The 22262-nt window shown below is 39.5% G+C and overlaps 1 protein-coding gene across 1 annotated transcript in view; it reads left to right on the forward strand.

The window, feature by feature from the left end:
• Positions 1-5494: 5494 nt before the first annotated feature.
• The window catches only part of LOC128693452 (uncharacterized), a 113280-nt gene continuing 96512 nt past the window's right edge, over positions 5495-22262 (forward strand). The window contains exon 1 of the mRNA XM_070097288.1: positions 5495-5615. The gene's annotated coding sequence lies outside the window, so the exon portion shown is untranslated. The remainder of the gene's footprint in view (positions 5616-22262) is intronic.

A 22262-nucleotide genomic window follows, 5' to 3' on the forward strand; every position in this document is an offset into this window, starting at 1 on the left:
AGGCCTGTGTTTCTATCACAACAATTACATTATTACAATGTAACAATTAAAAAACAATTAACAATATGATGTATTACAGTTTAGTACTGTTTAAAACAATGAAATTTGGTATTACAATGGAACAATTTATATTATGATGTACTGTATTACAGTCTACTATCATTTAAAACAATGGAAAAATAGACATCCTAATTTCGAAGTGGTAAGTGGTTGAGCGTTCATCAGCACAATATTCAAAGTTTATTCTCTATAAGGAGTACAATGTTGAATTTACAGAATTTGGTTGTTGTGTGGTTTACATGTAGTTAAATAATGATTACAGAGTGTACCACTAGAACGCCTAGCATGGCTAGGCATTTCGGGCAGACTTAGTTTAATTCTTTATTTTAAAATATTACAAATTATGAGGTAAGTTGGTATTATGGCTAAGTGACTAAATACTAGTTTGTGAGTTTAGCAGTGTGAATGCTTTTGTTTTGGCACAGTACATAGTTTCAGTATTGGAGTGTCATAGGATTCATTATTTTAAGATTGAGATTAATATTTCTGTTTATGGTCAAATGGGTGAGTGAGTGTAAGTGTGAACCACCAGGTGGTATTCGTGTAGTTAGTTGATGGGGTGTATCAGGGAGATAAGATGTTTTCTAATGGTAGTTTTGAAGGTGATGAATGTGTCTGCAGTTCTAGAGTTCTCAGGTAGGGTGTTCCAGATTTTAGGGCCTTTGACATACATTGAATTTTTGTAAAGGTTTAGTCGGACACGGGGAATGTCGTAGAGATGTTTGTGTCTGGTGTTATGCCTGTGGGTTCTGTCACAACTATCAAGAAAGCGTTTTAGGTCAAGGTTGATATTGGAGTTTAAGGTCCTGTAGATGTAGAATGCACAGTAGTAAGTGTGGATGTACTGAACAGGGAGTAAGTTTAGATCTATGAAGAGTGGGGGGGTGTGTTGCCAGGGATGGGATTTAGTGATTATTCTTACTGCAGCTTTTTGTTGGGTTATTATTGGCTTTAGGTGTGTTGCTGCAGTTGATCCCCAAGCACAAATAGCATAGGTGAGGTATGAATAAATAAGTGAGTGGTATAGTGTGAGAAGGGCATTTTGCGGCACGTAGTATCGTATCTTGGAGAGGATCCCAACTGTTTTGGATACTTTTTTGGTTATGTGTTGGATATGGGTGCTGAAATTCAGGTTGTTGTCAAGGTATAGGCCTAGGAATTTGCCCTCATTATGTCTGGTAATTAGAGTGTTGTCGATCTTAATGTTAATTTGTGCATCTCCTGCTCTGCTACCAAACATAATATAGTAGGTGGCCCGGTGGCCTGGTGGCTAAAGCTCCCGCTTCACACACGGAGGGCCCGGGTTCGATTCCCGGCAGGTGGAAACATTCGACACGTTTCCCTACACCTGTTGTCTTGTTCACCTAGCAGCAAATAGGTACCTGGGTGTTAGTCGACTGGTGTGGGTCGCTTCCTGGGGGACAAGATTAAGGACCCCAATGGAAATAAGTTAGACAGTCCTCGATGACGCACTGACTTTCTTGGGTTATCCTGGGTGGCTAACCCTCCGGGGTTAAAAATCCGAACGAAATCTTATCTTAGGTTTTGTCAGTGTTAAGCGTAAGTTTATTGGCTGTCATCCAAGTCGATATTTTGATCAGCTCTTCGTTAACAATGGTGTTGAGGGTGGCAAGATTAGGGTGAGAGATGACATAAGTCGTGTCGTCAGCAAAGAGAATGGGTTTCAGGTGTTGGGATACGTTTGGAAGATCATTGATGTATATGAGGAAGAGCAGGGGACCAAGGACACTTCCCTGCGGAACTCCAGTATCAAGTGGCCGTGTTGTTGATGCTGTGTCTTTAATGGTAACATACTGATACCTATTAGTAAGGTAAGATTTGAAATAAGCAAGCGCATGGCCTCTTATACCGTAATGGTCAAGTTTGTGGGGTAGGATGTCGTGGTCTACTGTGTCAAAAGCTTTTCTTAGGTCAATAAAATTTCCTAGTGGATATTCCTTATTTTCCAATGTTATGTAAAGCAGATCTAGCATTTTTATGATTGCATCATTAGTGCTTTTATTTTTCCTAAATCCAAATTGGCAGGGGTTGAGTATGTTTTGTGCTGTTATAAATGAATATAGTCTCCTGTGCACGAGTTTCTCAAAGATTTTGGATAGCAACGGTAAGTTTGATATTGGCCTATAGTTGTTTAAGTCTGTAGGGTCACCACCTTTATGTATTGGTGTAACCCTTGCCATCTTGAGTAGTTTCGGGAAGGTGCTAGTTTCTAGTGACTTGTTAAAAAGTAATGAAATAGCATGCGAAAGGATATGGGCCGCTCACTTGTACAGTAATGGTGGGACATTAGACAGATTCCCTGAGTTGTTTTTAAGTGACTTTATAACCTCGGTGACTTCCGAGGGCTCAGTTGGTGCAAGATAGAAGGAATTTGGGAAATTCCCATCTAGGTAGTCCCCGGCATGGGCATTAGTATGTGGGATTTTATTGGCGAGATTAGATCCTATGGTTGAGAAGAAGTCGTTTATCTTGTTAGCTGTGTCAGTGGGATGTAGTGGTTCATTAGGTTTAGTTAGGACAATATTCTTGTTTTTTTTCAGTTTGTGGGTCCCTAGAATCTGAGAGAGTGTTTTCCAGGTCTTTTTTATATCTCCTCTAGTATCTGTGAATCTACTTGAGTAGTATTGTTGTTTGGCTTTCTTTATTACTTTGGTGAGAACTGATGAATAGTGTTTAAGAATATCTTTGTGTATTAAGCCCTGTCTATATTGCTTTTCATATTGGTGTTTCTTGTCAATGGATTTCAGAATGGTGCTGGTTAGCCATGGGCAACCAAGCCGTTTGTTTGTGATCTGTTTCGTTTTTATAGGACAATGTTTGTTGTATAGTCTAAGTAATTTGTTAAGAAAAATGTCTGTCCAGTCATCAATACCATTGGCCTTGGAGAATTCTGTAGGCCAGTCAACAATCTCTAGGTCAGTTGTGAACTTCCTTATTGAGGCCTCGTCATGGAGTCTAAATGAGACTTTGTTGTATTCAAGTGGTGGTTTATTAATGTTTGTCAGGAGGAAGGTAGGGTAGTGGTCTGTAGTGCTATCTGTGATTATCCCTGATTTAAGGGGGGCTAGTATATTGGTCCATATGTGGTCTTTTATGGTTGCACTTGTCTCAGTGAGCCTGGTTGGTTTAGTTATTGTTGGTATGAGAAGTGTGTTGTTCATATTGTTGATGAAATCAGTTACAGGCTGATCATCTAGTAAGCCAAGGTTGATGTTGAAGTCTCCAGCTAAGAGAAGGTGGTGCTTATTCATTTGTCTGTTTGTTATTAGTGACTTTAATTTCTCACTGAAATTTGGGATGTTTGTGTGAGGTATCCGGTAAATGGCACCGATTGTTATAGGTGTCTTAATGTTTTTTACAGTAAAATTAGCAAAAATGTATTCCCCATATTCATCACTAAAGCAAGTGGTGCTAATACAAGATAATTGATTAGAGTAATAGATTGCAATACCACCCCCAACTTGGTTTGGTCTGCAGTTGTGAATTGCTGTGTATCCTGGTAGAGGGTAGATATCTATTGTGTCCTGCTTAAGCCAGGTCTCAGTAAGAATAATGCAGGAGAAGGGTGTCTTTAGTGATTCAAGGAGTGCCAGGAGGTCATCATAGTGTTTGCTTAAGGACCTGATGTTGTAGTTAAGTACTGATAGGCTTTTAACATTGTTTAGGATAGTGCTGGCTTGTGATGCTGTGTAATAAAGGCAGTTACTTTCCAATAGGTTTTGATTGGGTGTCAGATAATGGAGGTTTAGATCAGGGTCAACGTGATCAATCATCTTCTAGGTTTAAATTATGGTTATTTATATATGAGTAGCTTTTGAGAAACTGGTAGTAATTAGGTACGGTTTGTTTGGTTAATTTTAGGTGATGAGGTGATTTCTTATTAGGGTCTTAAACTGATTTGCAGACAGGGGTCCTTTACTTTGTTCTAGCAATGAATTCCAGATCTTTGGGCCTTTTACGCGCATAACATTTTTGCATAGGGAGAGACGAACACGAGGGATATCGAAGAGTGATCCGTCTCGTATTATGGTTGTGTGTTCTGTTACAGTTATCAAGGAGGAGTTTGAGAGGAGGGTTTACATTAGAGTATAGTGTTTTGTGTATGTAGTAGGCACATAATTAGTGAATGCTTTGTATATTTAGCAAGACTTGAAAAGAGGTGGGGTGTATTGTCTAATGCAGGAGTTAGTAATCAATTGCATTGCAGTTTTTTGCTGGGTTATTAAAGGCTTAAGGTGATTTGTTGTGGTTGAGCCCCATGCACAAATACCATAGGTGAGGTAAGGGTAAATGAGAGTGGTACAAAGCTAGAAGAGCTGATTTGGGTATATAGTACCGTATCTTTGGAAGGATGCCTACTGTTCTGGAGACTTGGAAATATGCTGTATGTGTGTCTGAAATTTGAGATTGCAGTCAAGGTGGAGACCTAGAAATTTGCCCTCTGCCTCTCTCGAAATAGGTGAACCATTTATCAATATGTTTAGCTGTACATTTGAAGCTCCTTTTCCAAAAAGTGTGAAGTAGGTTTTGTCTATATTGAGAATAAGTTTGTTGGTAATCATCCAAGGATGTTTTGGGTGTTGGAGAATCCGGTGGTGTGAATCATTTATCATCAGCAAAACTAATCATATAATGATGGGGGCTGGCTAGGCATAGCTTTGAGTAAAGCACAGACCTCCCTGTGGGGTTCCTAATTCAAAGTCTTTAGTTATACTTTTATGCCTCTGGAACAACACAGAAGACTTTCTGTTGGACAGGTAGCCTTTGATACAGGGAAGAAGCCATCCTCTAACATCCATTCTGGCAAGTTCATTAATGATTACATGTCGGTTGGCTACATCAAAAGCAGATTTAAGGTCAAGGAAGGTATTGTATGAGCTGTCAGTGTGCTGAGTGAGAAAGGTAGTTATGCGTTGATGCACGCTTCTTCTATGCATGAAGCCATGCAACCGGGGAGACAATTTTTTTTGTTTAATTCTGTGCATGAGACGATTAAGAATCATCCTCTCGAATAAAGACACCCAGGTGTTGCACACATATCTAATTCCTCACTCTGAGGAATTTATATCTTTATCTAGACAATGGTATAAATTCCTCACTTTGTGAGGAAGTTATACCATTATTGTGATGATTCAAAGGGTTTAGTTAGTCTAACGTCGTTATTACGCAGACGATACGCATCCTGTGGGAAGTAGTGAAATTATTAGAGAAATAAATGGGTCCAGGAACTGGACCACAAAATTTTCATATCTCAGCAAGTTACAGTGGTAGTGAACTATTTACATGTTTATATCTGGTTACAGCCGTACTGAGTTATTTACTCAGAGACGAAATTCAGACACAATATCCCGAGTATTTTAAAATTCGGGAAAATTTTTGAGTTAGTTGTGTGAGGTATGGTAGAGTTGTTGTGGAGTGCGCATGCGCGCGCTGCTCCAGCCAGGACCTGCTTGTGGCACCGGCCGCTCCCTCCTAACACACTATATTTGACCCCCAGCAGGCCTCTAGATCTTCTTAGTCACCAGGAATGCAATGTAAGAGTGTGTGTGGAGGTGTAGGAGCGGCGGGGCTGGGCCAGGGGAGGCAACAAGAGGTCACACAGGTGGTAGTTAGGGTGATGGTGGCCTTTGTTTTGATTGTGACCTCCATAAATGTTGATTACCACACCTCACTAACACTCATTCAACATTCACTCACTCCTCACGTTCACTCAGTACTCACTCAACATCAACAAAGCACACACATTGCCAGCTTTACTTTTTTATACTGGGAGGTGATGGCTGTTTTTTGTCCCACGGTAATTTTTATTTTTTTTGTAATTATCCAGTGATAATAAAATGCTATATTGAAGCAGTGTTGGGTTATCCTAGTCAGTTTATTTAGGTTCAGGTCCACTTAGGTACAATTATCATACATAGTAACGTGTAAATTACTTAAGATAATCCTACCTGGAGTTTACCTGGAGAGAGTTCCGGGGGTCAACGCCCCCGCGGCCCGGTCTGTGACCAGGCCTCCTGGTGGATCAGAGCCTGATCAACCAGGCTGTTGCTGCTGGCTGCACGCAAACCAATGTACGAGCCACAGCCCGGCTGATCAGGAACTGACTTTAGGTGCTTGTCCAGTGCCAGCTTGAAGACTGCCAGGGGTCTGTTGGTAATCCCCATTATGTGTGCTGGGAGGCAGTTGAACAGTCTCGGGCCCCTGACACTTATTGTATGGTCTCTTAACGTGCTAGTGACACCCCTGCTTTTCATTGGGTGGATGGTGCATCGTCTGCCAAGTCTTTTGCTTTCGTAGTGAGTGATTTTCGTGTGCAAGTTCGGTACTAGTCCCTCTAGGATTTTCCAGGTGTATATAATCATGTATCTCTCCCTCCTGCATTCCAGGGAATACAGGTTTAGGAACCTCAAGCGCTCCCAGTAATTGAGGTGTTTTATCTCCGTTATGCGTCCGTGAAAGTTCTCTGTACATTTTCTAGGTCGGCAATTTCACCTGCCTTGAAAGGTGCTGTTAGTGTGCAGCAATATTCCAGCCTAGATAGAACAAGTGACCTGAAGAGTGTCATCATGGGCTTGGCCTCCCTAGTTTTGAAGGTTCTCATTATCCATCCTGTCATTTTTCTAGCAGATGCGATTGATACAATGTTATGGTCCTTGAAGGTGAGATCCTCCGACATGATCACTCCCAGGTCTTTGACGGTGGTGTTTCGCTCTATTTTGTGGCCAGAATTTGTTTTGTACTCTGATGAAGATTTAATTTCCTCATGTTTACCATATCTGAGTAATTGAAATTTCTCATCGTTGAACTTCATATTGTTTTCTGCAGCCCAAGGATAAATCATCGTCACTTTGATTTGATTTGATTTAAGCCAGTGTATGTTTGTCTGTACCAACATTCAAACATAATATGAACTAAAAGTCTGTAATTACATTGCGAGTTTAACCAGAGTGAAGATTACTTATGCACCAGTCAAGGATCCCACTGGAAATAAGTCACTTTGACTTTTTTGGGTTATCTTAGGTTCTCTACATATATGCTGCTATGTATGATAATCTATATAACTATTTGTGTATATGTACCTGAATAAACTTACTTAGTTTGATGCTGGTTAATTAAAAAGTCTTGATCCCAGGAACTGGAGATACTCTCCCCTTCCCAGGCACTGTATAACCTGCTCAAGGCAGGTTCCTTCATCTCAGGGTTTGGACTTCTGCTCCTCTTCCTTGGATCAGACCTGAGGTACTGTTAAAACTCCAGTGGGTTTAGCATTCCTCCATAATAACAATCTTTATGGGTTTAGGAGTTCACTGTTAGTAACATGAACCGTAGTGTTGAAGGCCTCTCAGCTGGACTGACAGGACTCGCAGCAGTGGTTTCAAGTTGGAAAAATTCAGATTCAGGAAGGATATAGGAAAGCACTGGTTTGGTAATAGAGTTGTGGACGAGTGGAACAAACTCCTGAGTACCGTCATTGACGCTAAAATATTGTGTAGTTTTAAAAATAGGTTACATAAATACAAGAGTGGGTGTGAGTTGGACCTGACTAGCTTGTGCTAGTAGGTCTGATGCCATGCTCCTTAAGTGGATGAGACCTGGACCTGACTAGGTTGGGTCAGTGGCATAAGCCGGTAGGGGACTTGGACCTGCCTTACATGGGCCAGTAGGGCTGATGCAGTGTTCCTTCTTTCTTATGTTTTTATGTTCTTATGATTTCTTCTCATTTCTCAGGTGCTTTATGACCCCTGCAGGTTTACTCTCCTTAAAAATAATCCGAGGTCTACATGCTTAATGGGCCCATGCAGGTTCAGTGCATAATTTGATATAATTTCTGCCTGAGGGCTATGCTGTATGACCCTTTTGGGTTTAGTACTTAATTTGATTGTGATGATATGAGGTCTACAACTCGCGTTTTTTCAGCTTAGGTATGTCTTGAGTAATAGGTAAATGGTGAATATGACTTGGACAATTTTAGTTTAACTCATACAGGTTTAGTGTTTCCCTATAGCTATAACAAAATATTAGTTTTATAGGCTGCCCCTTTAGTGATTTTGCATGGTAATGAATTAGAAGTTTATTTATTGTCTTTATATGCATTTTAAAATTAGATTCAATCTCTTGTTACACCTACCATCCAACTTACGACCTGCTTGACATACGACCATTCGACTTAGGACCTTGTTTTGTATGCCAAATTTCTGGGAAATAAACAACTCTCTGTGTTGTACACTGTTTATCCTAAACCTTACAGTATAAAATACAGTACTAACAGCATAAAAAGTGAAGTAAAAAATGAAATGCCAAAATAAAACAATAAAATGAAGTCATCACAAAAATGTGATGTTGATATTCAGTAGTAAGGTTCGACTTACATCCATTTCGACTTACGGCCGGTTGGTCGGAACCGAACTCGGTCGTAAGTCGGATGGTACCTGTATAGTATTCTTTGCATTATTGTCATGGTAGATTGCTATCTTAATGACCCTTGTGTTTCAGCATACGTGGAGTAGGTTTCAGGGTCAGTACCCCCTTGGCCCAGTCTGAGACCAGGTCTTGTGGTGGATCAGGGCCTGATCAACCAGGCTGTTACTGCTGGCTGCACGCAAACTAACGTATGAACTAGAGCTTGGCTGGTCAGGTACTGACTTTAGGTGCCTGTCCAGTGCCTTCTTGAAGATAGCCACGGGTCTTTTGGTAATCCCCCTTATGTAGGCTGGGAGGCAGTTGAAAAGTCTTGGGCCCCTGACACTTATTGTGTTCTTTCTATGTATTCATGGCACCCCTGCTTTTCATTGGGGGAATGTTGCATCTCATGCCAAGTCTTTTGCTTTCGTAGGGAGCGAGTGATTTTCACGTGCTAGTTTGGTACTAAACCCTCCAGGATTTTCAAAGTGTATAATATGCATCTCTCTTGCCTGCATTCCAGAAAATACAAATCAAGGGGCTTTAACCATTCCCAGTAATTTAGGTGCTTTATCGTACTTATGTGTACCATGAAAGATCTTTGTACACTCCAGGTCAGCAATTTTGCCTGCCCTGAAGAGGGCAGTTAGTGTGCAGCAGTATTTCAGCCTAGAGAGAACAAGCGATCTGAAGAGAATTATCATGGTCTTAGTGTCCCTAGTTTTGAAGGTTCTCGTTAACCATCCAATTATTTATCTAGCAGATGTGGTAGATACACTGTTGTGGTCTTTGAAGCTGAGATCCTCTGTCATTATCACTCCTCCCAAATCCCAAATTTCCTCAGGTTTTCTATATCTGAGTAGTTGAAATTTCTCTTCATTGAACTTCATATTGTTTTGAGTGGCCCATTTGAAGATTTGGTTGATGTCCGCATGGAGTCTTGTGATGTCTTCGATGGAAGACACTGTCATGGCAATTCGGGTGTCATCTGCAAAGGAAGACACGGAGCTATGACTTGCATCTCTGTCAGATATGAGGATGAGGAATAGCATGCCTGAAATGCTCTTGCATAATCAGTGGCTTTCCAAATAGCTTGTACTTTTGCAAGTGTTAGCTCTTTTGAAAATATACATGTACTTTACTTTCATTTTCAATTTAATTTTGTTTTAAAGTTAACATAGGAAGTAGCATCTGGCATTCTTGCCAAACCTGTGATAGAAATCTTGTTGCTTATGTGTTTAATATGCTTCTGTTGATCTTGGTTCAGATGATATATTATATAGTAGTTAGTCTATGTCTATACTTGGCATATTGATGTAGAATTGTATTGGGGCCTGAGACAGGCTGGGGTTCTGGGTAATGCAGTAAATAGCCAGAATGCAAAGGCAAAGAAAAGTGTAGAGAACTGTGTAAAGCATATTACATAGCAGACTACTGTTCTACTATCTAAGTATTTTGCTACATTGTGGGAGCTTGTGTATTTTGGTTTGACTAAGATTAAATCATTTATTGGTTTTTACAAATACAGTGGACCCCTGCCTTACGATCAGCTCCCAACTCGAACAATTATGTAAGTGTAATTTTGTAAGTGCTTTTGTACGTGTATTTTTGGGGGTCTGAAATGGACTAATCTAATTTACAATATGTACATGTATTCCTTATGGGAACAAATTCGTTTGGTAATGGCACCCGAACGCACTTCTAGAATGAATTTGTTGTAAGTCGGGGGTCCATTGTATAAGTCATGATAATTTGCTAATCTAAGAAAAGGTTTGTTAGGCTGTGTTATATCTTGGTAAAATGAAATAAAATACATCTATATTCATCCAAACTGTACAGTACAGGTCCTCCATCACAAATTCAGCATCAGTAGGACCTGTAGTGTGCTAGATTACCGAGTTTACCGGATTACAGAGTGGTTAGCTTAGAATACACTTAATAAAGTTAACCAACTTGACTTAAACAAAGTTCATTGAACATAGGCAAAAATAGAACATTTCCGCTATTTCTGTAGTATATCTTCCATTCTATCAAATGAGATAAAAAAAACGAGAATACAGTGGACCCCTGGTTCCCGATGTTACCGGTATCTGATATATTCGGTTGCCGATGCATTTGATCGAAAAAATTTTGCCTCGCTTCCGGTATGCGATACAATTCATACGAGACGTGTCCACTTGTGGCCTGAACTCCCCCGTGTGTACCAGCGTTTACAAGCCAGCCAGTGTGCGTGCATCTAAGGATACTTTCTGTACATTCCATATTATCCATATCACTGTTTTTGGTGCTTGTTTCTGCAAAATAAGTCACCATGGGCCCCAAGAAAGCTCCTAGTGCCAACCCTTCGAGACCAAGGGTGCTAATGACTGTTGAAATGAAGAAAGAGATAATTGCAAAGTACGAAAGTGGAGTGTGTGTGTGTCGCAACTGGTCAGGTTGTATAGTAAACCCCAATCAACCATCTCTACTATAGTGAGCAGGAAAACGGCAATCAAGGAAGCTGTTCTTGCAAAAGGTGCAACTGTGATTACGAAACAGTGACCACAAATGTTAGAAAATGTTGAGAGACTGTTATTGGTGTGGATAAATGAAAAACAGATAGGAGATAGCATCTCTCAAGCGATCATTTGTGAAAAGGGTGATGAAAATCACCCTCACACAGCTATTGCAAGCCATGCTGGTGACTATTACACTGACAATGTGAAACACTTTAGGAAAGTCATAAAGGAACGAGAGGTACAGGCCTCTATGAACAGATATGTTGTGCGACAGAAGTCCAGTGACTCTCAAGCTGGTCCTAGTGGCATTAAAAAAAGAAAGGAAGTAACCCCAGAAAAGGACTTGCTACCTCAAGTCCTAATGGAAGGGGATTCCCCTTCTAAACACTAAGACTGTCCACACTCTCCCCTCCTCCCATCCCATCAATCATCACCAGATCTTCAATAAAGGTAAGTGTCATGTAACTGTGCATGTCTTCTTCAGTTTGTGTGTATTAAAATTAATATTTCATGTGATAAAAAAATTTTTTTTTCATACTTTTGGGTGTCTTGCACGGATTAATTTGATTTCCATTATTTCTTATGGGGGAAAATTGATTCGCTTTCCGATAATTTTGGTTTATGATGAGCTCTCAGGAATGGATTAATATCGTGAACCGGGGGTCCACTGTACAGCCATAAAAACCATACGAAAATATACCGCAAAGAGGCGACTAATGGCTGAGAGGTGAACTCCCTTCTTTATCGTCTGTTCTTTTTCTTTTTTTTCACTTTTGGTGTAAGTTAAGAAGCTTCTTTACATCATACATTGCCCAAGTTTCAATAAGATAGCCCAACAAACAAATGAGAGAAAAAAAAAACATTTACCAAAAATCATATATGGCAAGCTCAAGCCAGGTACAGTACTGGAAATAAGTCACTGTCTGCCTTTTTTGGGTTATCCTAGGTTCTCTGTACATATGCTGCTATGTATGATAATCTATGTAACTGTATTTGTGTATACCTGAATAAACTTATTTACTTCTATTCTGTCGATTGAGTAGTACAAGAAACCACCCCTTCACCTATTTCATCTACCCAATAAAGTGGTCAGAAATTGGCAGTTTGGCCAAATTCACACAAATTTCAAAAGCCAATTTCAAAATAGGGTCCAGAATGCAGACATTCCTGGCACTAAAATAACATTTTCTCTGTTCATTAGTCACGGCTCCATACCCCTCTTATATTACTCTTGCTTACCATTTGAAATTTTTATTCACACAAAAAATAGAAGATTTACTGTTATGCAGACTACTGCATTATTGTAAAAATTTTATAAGTAATGTCAACCCATTCTTGACTGCGTATTAGAATTTGGACTGGCAGGCGCGCACATGTTAGGCAATGACGTCATTTGTTTACTCTTGAATATCGCTAAAGAATGGAACATTGCCGCTACTGTGAGCGCAGTTTCATGGTACTTTTCATTGTGAAAGCAATAAAAATCATATCTTTTTCTGTAATGTATCTTCCATTTTATCAATTGAGAACAAAAAAAACAAGAATACTACCATAAAAACCATACGAAAATATAGTGGAACTTCTACTTATGAGTTTAACCCTTTGACTGTCGCGGCCGTATATATACGTTTGTGAGGTACCGTGTTTGACTTATATATACTCATAAATTCTAGCGGCTTCAAATCAGGCAGGAGAAAGCTAGTAGGCCCACATGTGAGAGAATGGGTCTGTGTGGTCAGTGTGCACCACATAAAAAAAATCCTGGAGCACGCAGTGCATAATGAGAAAAAAAAAACTCCGACCGTTTTTTTTTTAATTAAAATGCCGACTTTGTGGTCTATTTTCGTATAGTATTTGTGGTTGTATTCTCGTTTTCATGGTCTCATTTGATAGAATGGAAACTATATTATAGAAATGGAGGTGATTTTGATTAATTTTACTATAAAAAGAACCTGGAAATGGAGCACAAAGTACAGGAAATGTTTGATTTTTGCCGATGTTCAAAAGTAAACAAATGATGTCATTGTCCAATAAATGTCCAAATAGCCATTCTAATACGCAGTCATGAATGGGTTGATGTAATTTTTACAATTATTACAGTATTGCAGTAGTCTGCATAACAGTAAATCTTCTATTTTTTGTTTGAATAAAATTTCAAAATAAAAAGCAAGAGTAATATCACAGGGACCCGGAGACATGACTGATGAACAAAGAAAATCTTATTTTAGAGCCAGGAATGTCTGCATTGTTCATTCTGGATCTTATTTTGAAATTGTCGTATTTTTTAATTTTCGTGAAATTGGCCAAATTGCAAATTTCTGACCATGTTATTGGGTAGTTGAAATCGGTAAATGGGCAGTTTCTTGTGCTCAATCGATAGAAAAAATAGAGTTCTGAAGAAATAGTTATGAGTTTGGTTGACTGGAATGACGGAATTAGCCGAAAATAGGGCTCAAAGTGGGCGAAATTGCCGATTTTTAAATATCGCCGAAGTCGCTAACTTCGCGAGAGCGTAATTCCGTCAGTTTTCCATCAAATTTCGTTTTTTTGGTGTCTCTACAATCGGGAAAAGATTCTCTATCATTTCATAAGAAAAAATATTTTTTTTTTTTTTTCGAATATTTTGCGACACCAGGAGCAACTTCAGGATTGGGCCCTTCGACAGTCAAAGGGTTAATCCATTCCATGACCTTGCTCACATCTGGATTTGCTCGTTTGCAGAGTCAATTTTCCCCATTTAAATTAATTGAAATGCAATTAATCTATTCCAGTGGAACCTCAAATTTCGAACGTATCACTTATTGAACTCTTCGAAAATCTACCGCTTTTTTCGAACCAACTTTGTCCCTATTATTGAACTCACCCCTATTTTCAAACCGCCAGGTACCGAACCTGTCCGCCAGCTCGCTCTGTTCGCGTCCCCGCACAGGCACTGTGAGCCAGTCTGGCTTTGTTGATGCTTGAGTGAACACTAACCTGTGCTCTCATTCAAACATTTTACAATTAATTCATTGTGTTTAGTGCTTGTGGGACTGTGAAATAAGCTACCATAAGCCCAAAGAAACTTGCTAGTGGTACCCCTGTGGTAAAGAAAGTGAGAAATACCATAGATGTGAAGAAGGAAATAATACAGAAGTATGAGAGTGGTGTGAAACTTGTTGAGCTTGCCAGGATGTATGGGTAAAACAGGTCGATCATCGCCTCTATCTTGGCAAAGAATGAACAAATCAAGACAGAGAAGGGAAATAACCCCAGAGAGGGCTTTGATACCTTAAGTCCTTATGGAGGGGATTTCCCTTCCAAACACTAACCTCCAACTCCCTCCCTCCCTCCCTCCCTATCTTCCAGATGCCATCACCAATCTTCAATAAAGGTAAGTAAAAATGTTATTTTATATGTTTATTTAAATTTATTAATGCAGGTAGCATCCGACTTACGACCGAGTTCGGTTCCGACAAACCGGTCACAAGTCGAAATGGACATAACTCAAACCTTACTACTGAATATCAACATCACATTTTTGTAATGACTTTATTTTGTTATTGTATTCTGATATATCATTTTTTACTTTACTTTTTATGCTGTTAGTACTGTATTTTATACTGTAAGGTTTAGGATAAACACTGTGTACAACACAAGCAGTTGTTTATTTCCCAGAAATTTGGCATAAAAAACATGGTCGTAAGTCGAATGGTCATATGTCAAGCACGTTGTAAGTCGGATGGTAGGTGTACATAATTGTACACTATATTTGTTGTGCGTATGTAAAACTAATTAACCCTTAAATGGTCCAAACAAATCGTCGTTCAAATTCGTAGTGCTACACAAGTAGATCTACTTTTTTTAACATTTTCGAATGTAACAAAAAAAATGTAGATAAAGTTTTTTTTTACACGTTTTCAAATGTAAAACAAAAAGAAGATCTACATTTTTTTTACATACTTTCAGATGTTGAAAAAACATATATATACGTTTGGACCATTTAAGGGTTAATTATATATATATATATATATATATATATATATATATATATATATATATATATATATATATATATATATAATATATATAATATATATATATATATATATATATATATATATATATATATATATATATATATATATATATATATATATATATATATATATATATATATATATATATATATATATATATATATATATATATATATATATATATATATATATATATATATATATATATATATATATATATATATATATATATATATAATTTTTTTTTTTTTTTTTGTGAATGTTTTTGGGTTTCTGGAATGGATTAGTTGTATTTCCATTATTTCTTATGGGAAATTTTGCTTTTCAAATTTTCAAATTTAGGACTAGCTCCTGGAATGGATTAAGTTCAAAATTTGAGATTCCACTGTACTTCATTAATTTCTAATATCAACTTTACGGCTTATTTATCTACCACAATCCATCTAATATGACATAATAAACAATATAAATAACATAGAAAGCTGATATATACTCTAGAATGAATAAAATGTCATTCATGTAGTGGTATCGCCGGCGGACGAGAGTTTGGCTGGAGACCAGACAAAATACTCCATGAATAATTTTGCTAATATCATCTGTACGGCTTATTTACCTATCACAGTACATCTAGTATGACATAATAAACAATATAAATAACATAGAAACCTGATATATACTCTAGAATGAAAATACGTATCTCATTATGTAACAGCTGGAGGCGGCCACAACCACTCCCTCTTTGTTGTGGCAAACACTGCCATCTACTGACGGCCTTTTGAAGCCGTCTGTTATTATAATTATTATATGGTACATTATTATTATTATACATATAATATTAATACTATTATTTATTATTATTATTATTACAGGTAGTAGGTTAGTAGACAGCAACCACCCAGAGAAGTACTACCATCCTGCCAGATGACTGTGAAACAGAAACCTGTAACTGTTTTACATGATGGTAGGATTGCTGGTGTCTTTTTCTGTCTCATAAACACGCTAGATAACAGGGATATCTTGCTACTCCTACGTACACTTTGGTCACACTTCACAGACATGCACATGCATATATATATACTATACATACATCTAGGTTTTTCTCCTTTCTCTAAATAGTTCTTGTTCTTTATTTCTTCTATTGTCCATGGGGAAGTGGAAAAGAATCTTTCCTCCGTAAGCCATGCGTGTCGCATGAGGCGACTAAAATGCCGGGAGCAATGGGCTAGTAACCCCTTCTCCTGTAGACATTTACTAAAAAAGAGAAGAAGAAAAACTTTATAAAACTGGGATGCTTGAATGTGCGTGGATGTAGTGCGGATGACAAGAAACAGATGATTGCTGATGGTATGAATGAAAAGAAGTTTGATGTCCTGGCCCTAAGCGAAACAAAGCTGAAGGGGGTAGGGGAGTTTCGGTGGGGGGAAATAAATGGGATTAAATCTGGAGTATCTGAGAGAGTTAGAGCAAAGGAAGGGGTAGCAATAATGTTGAAGGATCAGTTATGGAAGGAGAAAAGAGAATATGAATGTGTAAATTCAAGAATTATGTGGATTAAAGCAAAGGTTGGATGCGAAAGGTGGGTCATAATAAGCGTGTATGCACCTGGAGAAGAGAGGAATGTAGAGGAGAGAGAGAGAGATTTTGGGAGATGTTAAGTGAATGTATAGGAACCTTTGAACCAAGTGAGAGAGTAATTGTGGTAGGGGACCTGAATGCTAAATAGGAGCAACTTTTAGAGAGGGTGTGGTAGGTAAGTTTGGGGTGCCAGGTGTAAATGATAATGGGAGACCTTTGATTGAACTTTGTATAGAAAGGGGTTTAGTTATAGGTAATACACATTTTAAGAAAAAGAGGATAAATAAGTATACAAGATATGATGTAGGGCGAAATAACAGTAATTTGTTGGATTATGTATTGGTAGATAAAAGACTGTTGAGTAGACTTGAGGATGTACATGTTTATAGAGGGGCCACAGATATATCAGATCACTTTTTAGTTGTAGCTACACAGAGTAAAAGGTAGATGGGATACAAGGAGAAAAGAAGCATCAGGGGAGAGAGGGGTGAAGGTTTATCAGCTAAAAGAGGAGGCAGTTAGGGTAAGATATAAACAGCTATTGGAGGATAGATGAGCTAATGAGAGCATAGGCAGTGGGATCGAAGTGGTATGGGGTAGGTTTATAAATGTAGTGTTAGTGTTCAGCAGAAGTTTGTGGTTACAGGAAAGGGAGTGCGGGAGGGAAGAGGAGCGATTGGTGGAATGATGATGTAAAGAGAGTAGTAAGGGAGAAAGAGTTAGCATATGAGAAGTTTTTACAAAGTAGAAGTGATGCAAGGAGGGAAGAGTATATGGAGAAAAAGAGAGAGGATAAGAGAGTGGTGAAGCAATGTAAAAAGAGAGCAAATGAGAGAGTGGGTGAGATGTTATCAACAAATTTTGTTGAAAATAAGAAAAAGTTTTGGAGTGAGATTAACAAGTTAAGGAAGCCTAGAGAACAAATGGATTTGTCAGTTAAAAATAGGAGAGGAGAGTTAGAGGTATTGGGAAGATGGAGGGATTATTTTGAGGAATTGTTAAATGTTGATGAAGATAGGGAAGCTGTGATTTCGTGTATAGGGCAAGGAGGAATAACATCTTGTAGGAGTGAGGAAGAGCTAGTTGTGAGTGTGGGGAAAGTTCATGAGGCAGTAGGCAAAATGAGAGGGGGTAAGGCAGCTGGGATTGATGGGATTAAGGTAGAAATGTTAAAAGCAGGTGGGGATATAGTTTTGGAGTGGTTGGTGCTATTATTTAATAAATGTATGGAAGAGGGTAAGGTACCTAGGGATTGGCAGAGAGCATGCATAGTTCCTTTGTATAAAGGCAAAAGGGACAAAAGAGAGTGCAAAAATTATAGGGGGATAAGTCTGTTGAGTATACCTGGTAAAGTATATGGTAGTTATTATTGAAAGAATTAAGAGTAAGACGGAGAATAGGATAGTAGATGAACAAGGAGGCTTTAGGAAAGGTAGGGGGTGTGTGGACCAGGTGTTTAAAGTGAAACATGTAAGTGAACAGTATTTAGATAAGGCTAAAGAGGTTTTTGTGGCATTTATGGATTTGGAAAAGGCGTATGACAGGGTGGATAGGGGGGCAATGTGGCAGATGTTGCAGGTGTATGGTATAGGGGTAGGTTACTGAAAGCAGTGAAAAGTTTTTACGAGGATAGTGAGGCTCAAGTTAGAGTATGTAGGAAAGAGAGATTATTTCCCAGTAAAAGTAGGCCTTAGACAAGGATGTGTGATGTCACCGTGGTTGTTTAATGTATTTATAGATGGGGTTGTAAGAGAAGTGAATGCGAGGGTCTTGGCAAGAGGCGTGGAGTTAAAAAATAAAGAACCGCACAAAAAGTGGGCGTTGTCACAGTTGCTCTTTGCTGATGACACTGTGCTCTTTGGAGATACTGAAGAGAAGTTGCAGAGATTGGTGTGAGGCATGGGTGATGAATGTTGCAGCGAGAAGGCTGGAGGCAGTGGAGATGTCATGTCTGAGGGCAATGTGTGGTGTGAATATAATGCAGATAATTCGTTGTTTGGAAGTTAGGAGGAGGTGTGGGATTGCCAAAACTGTTATCCAGAGGGCTGAGGAAGGGCTGTTGAGGTGGTTCAGACATGTAGAGAGAATGGAGCGATACAGAATGACTTCAAGAGTGTATCAGTATGTAGTGGAAGGAAGGCGGGGTAGGGGTCGGCCTAGGAAAGGTTGGAGGGAGGGGGTAAAGGAGGTTTTGTGTGCAAGGGGCTTGGACTTCCAGCGGGCATGCGTGAGCGTGTTTGATAGGAGTGAATGGAGACAAATAGTTTTTAATACTTGACGTGCTGTTGGAGTGTGAGCAAAGTAACATTTATGAAGGGATTCAGGGAAACCGGCAGGCCGGACTTGAGTCCTGGAGATGGGAAGTACAGTGCCTGTACTCTGAAGGAGGGATGTTAATGTTGCAGTTTAAAAACTGTAGTGTAAAGCATCCTTCTGGCAAGACAGTGATGGAGTGAGTGATGGTGAAAGATTTTTCTTTTTCAGGCCACCCTGCCTTGGTGGGAATCGGCCAGTGTGCTAATAAAAAAATAAACATGTTATTAACCCTTTGACTGTTTCCGACGTATAAATACATCTTACGAGCCAATGTTTCTGATGTATTTATACGCACAAATTCTAGCGGCTTCAAATCAAGCGCCAAAGGCCTGGTAGGCCTACACGAGAGAGAATGGGTCTCAGTGGTTGGTGTGCACCCTGTGAAAAAAATCTGGGACCCAGCGGTGCATTGTGGGAACGCCATGTTGTTAGTCCATTTTCACCATGCCTCTCGGTAAGAAGTTCCTCACTCCTCGGCGGATTGGAGGTCTTTTGTTCCCAAATGATAGCTCTAACAGCGATGAAAATGTCAGTGACAGTGAATTCCAGGGTTTTGAAGCGAGTGTTACCAGAAAAAGTGCCCAGGATAACGTAATTAGTGATGAAAACCCAGATGACCCACAACCTTCCACCTCTGGTGCTGTGCCGGCTTGTTCACGTTCACGTTCGCCTGTGCCAGGACGAAAGAGGAAACTATTTGGTCGTGTACAACACCCAGATGATAGCAGTGATAGTGATAGTGATTTCAAGGTCATTGAAAGCAGTTCTAGTGACAGTGAGAGTGAATATTCCCCAGTGAAGCGGCAGTATGTACGACGTAGCATGCGGTCTGGTAGTGTTTCATATGTTGTTCCAAGGGAAAGGAGAAACTCTGGGAGCACATCCCGTGGCCCTACACCACGACCTGATAGTGAAGATGACGATATTGTAATGATGGGTATGAATGGTGACAGTGAGGGAGGAGGTAGTGGTGGTGATAGTGAGGGTGGCACGGCCCATATGGCACCATCAGCGGGCTACGCTACTACCCACGCTGCTGACGCAGCACAACCACCAACCTCACCCTACCCCACACTCCCACAACCTGCACCACCACAACCTGCACAACCACAACCACGGTACAATATCCAGACCCCACCAGCAGACCGCATCTGGGATTGGCAGGACGGTGACGAGTTTGTTCCCAGTCCCCATGACTTTGATGAAACACAAAGTGGAATAAAGCCATCTTGTCCACTTGGGAACAATGCCAGTGAACTGGACTGCTTTGAGTTATTCTTCGATGAACCCCTGATGGACATCATTGTCAGGGAAACAAACACATACTGTGATTACACCATGGCAAATACAATTCTCTCACCAAAATCACGGCTACACAAGTGGAAGGAGACAACTGTGGCAGAGATGTACCTGTTTTTTGCCACAATAATTCTTATGCCACATGTGTATAAGCACACTGTCACCACATACTGGGCAACAGAACGCCTGATTTCAACTCCAGGTTTTAGTGACATTATAGGTGTCAATCGTTTCCTGATACTGTTACATATGTTACACTTTTCAGACAAAACCAGGCCTGACAAAGCGACAGGTTATATAAGATCAGAAATGTGTTTATGTACCTGAAACAAAAGTGCTGCATGTATTTTTATCCCTTCAGGAAGCTTGTTATTGATGAGTCCTTGATTTTATTCAAAGGAAGACTCTCATTCAAGCAATATATACCAAGCAAGAGGAAACGCTTTGGTATAAAGCTATTTGTACTGTGTGATTGCAGAAGTGGTCTAGTTTTGGATATCATTGTGTACACTGGCAGTAATACTTTGAGAGATACCATGAAGTTATTGGGTATCTTTGGTGATGTGGTTCGAACAATGATGGAACCATATCTTGGTAAGGGGCATATGTTATTTACTGATAACTGGTACACAGCCCCTTACTCAGTGATTTCTTGCGAGTGAACTCGACAGACGTGTGTGGCACAGCGCGTGGTAATTGTAAACATATGCCAAGGTTCAACGCTGGCACTCGCAGAGGTGAGGTGCAAGCCTTTGCTGCCAATGACATCATGGCATTTCGGTGGCATGACAAACGTGATGTCACATTGTTGACATCAGTTCACAGAAACGAAATGGTACCCAGTGGCAGGGACAACAGAAACCAATGAACCCATTCTAAAGCTTGCAGCTGTCATGGACTACAACCTCAATATGCGCTTAGTGGACAAATGTGACATGCAGATTGGGTTTGCAGACTGTGTACGCAAGAGTTATAAGTGGTATATCAAACTTTTTTTCCATCTTGTTGATATCTCTATGCTAAATGCTTATAACATATACAAGTTGAAGACCAACAAAACACCAAAATATGGTGAATTTAGCCTGTCAGTAATCAGACAAATAATTGCAAAGTACCAAGGAGCAACTCGTTTGAGGCCTGGTGATCACTACCCCATACAACTGCCTCCTACTACTGCCAAGAAAAATGCTCAGAGCAGGTGTTATGTATGTATGCATACCACAAAACGCCCACAAACACGCAGAGACACTCGTTTTATGTGTGAGGAGTGTGAAGTGCCCCTCTGCATATACCCATGTTTCAAAGAGTTCCACAAGCTGCAGCAGTTCTAGGAACATGTTTAGTGACTGTACATATGTATATATATTATGGAACAATAGTAATAAACATTGTTTTGTATTGTTTGTTTGTGTAAACAAAGTGTATACACAAACTAATAGTGATAGTTTGTTCTGTTATTGTGTTGTAAACAATGAGTGTATATTTGAAGAATGCACCTTACATTGGTCTCACAGGCCACATAAGTTGCCTGGAACAGAAAAATACAGTGGACCCCCACATAACGATCACCTCCGAATGCGACCAATTATGTAAGTGTATTTATGTAAGTGCGTTTGTACGTGTATGTTTGAGGGTCTGAAATGGACTAATCTACTTCACAATATTCCTTTTGGGAACAAATTCGGTCAGTACTGGCACCTGAACATACTTCTGGAGTGAAAAAATATCGTTAACCGGGGGTCCACTGTATTGAAAAATGCAAGAAACCTTTGAATTAGAGTAAATAAAAGAATACCGGGTGGGCGGCGGTCGCCGCTGTTGCCGTATGCACGTCACTTTCTGCAAACTTTGCGGCTCTATATCTCGGTAAGTACTGATGGCAAAATTTTTTTTTAGGCTTAAAACACTACTAAAAATATTCCTAACATTTTCATAAGAAAAAATAATTTTTTTTTTCGAATATTTGGCGACATAGAATGACAGTTTCAGAGAGGGGCCTGAAACAGTCAAAGGGTTAAACCATAACATGTATGTATTTAGTACAATTTACAACATTTTCATGTATTTTGATTGT

This window comes from Cherax quadricarinatus, chromosome 57 (genome assembly GCF_038502225.1).
Source record: "Cherax quadricarinatus isolate ZL_2023a chromosome 57, ASM3850222v1, whole genome shotgun sequence".
NCBI lineage: Eukaryota > Metazoa > Arthropoda > Malacostraca > Decapoda > Parastacidae > Cherax > Cherax quadricarinatus.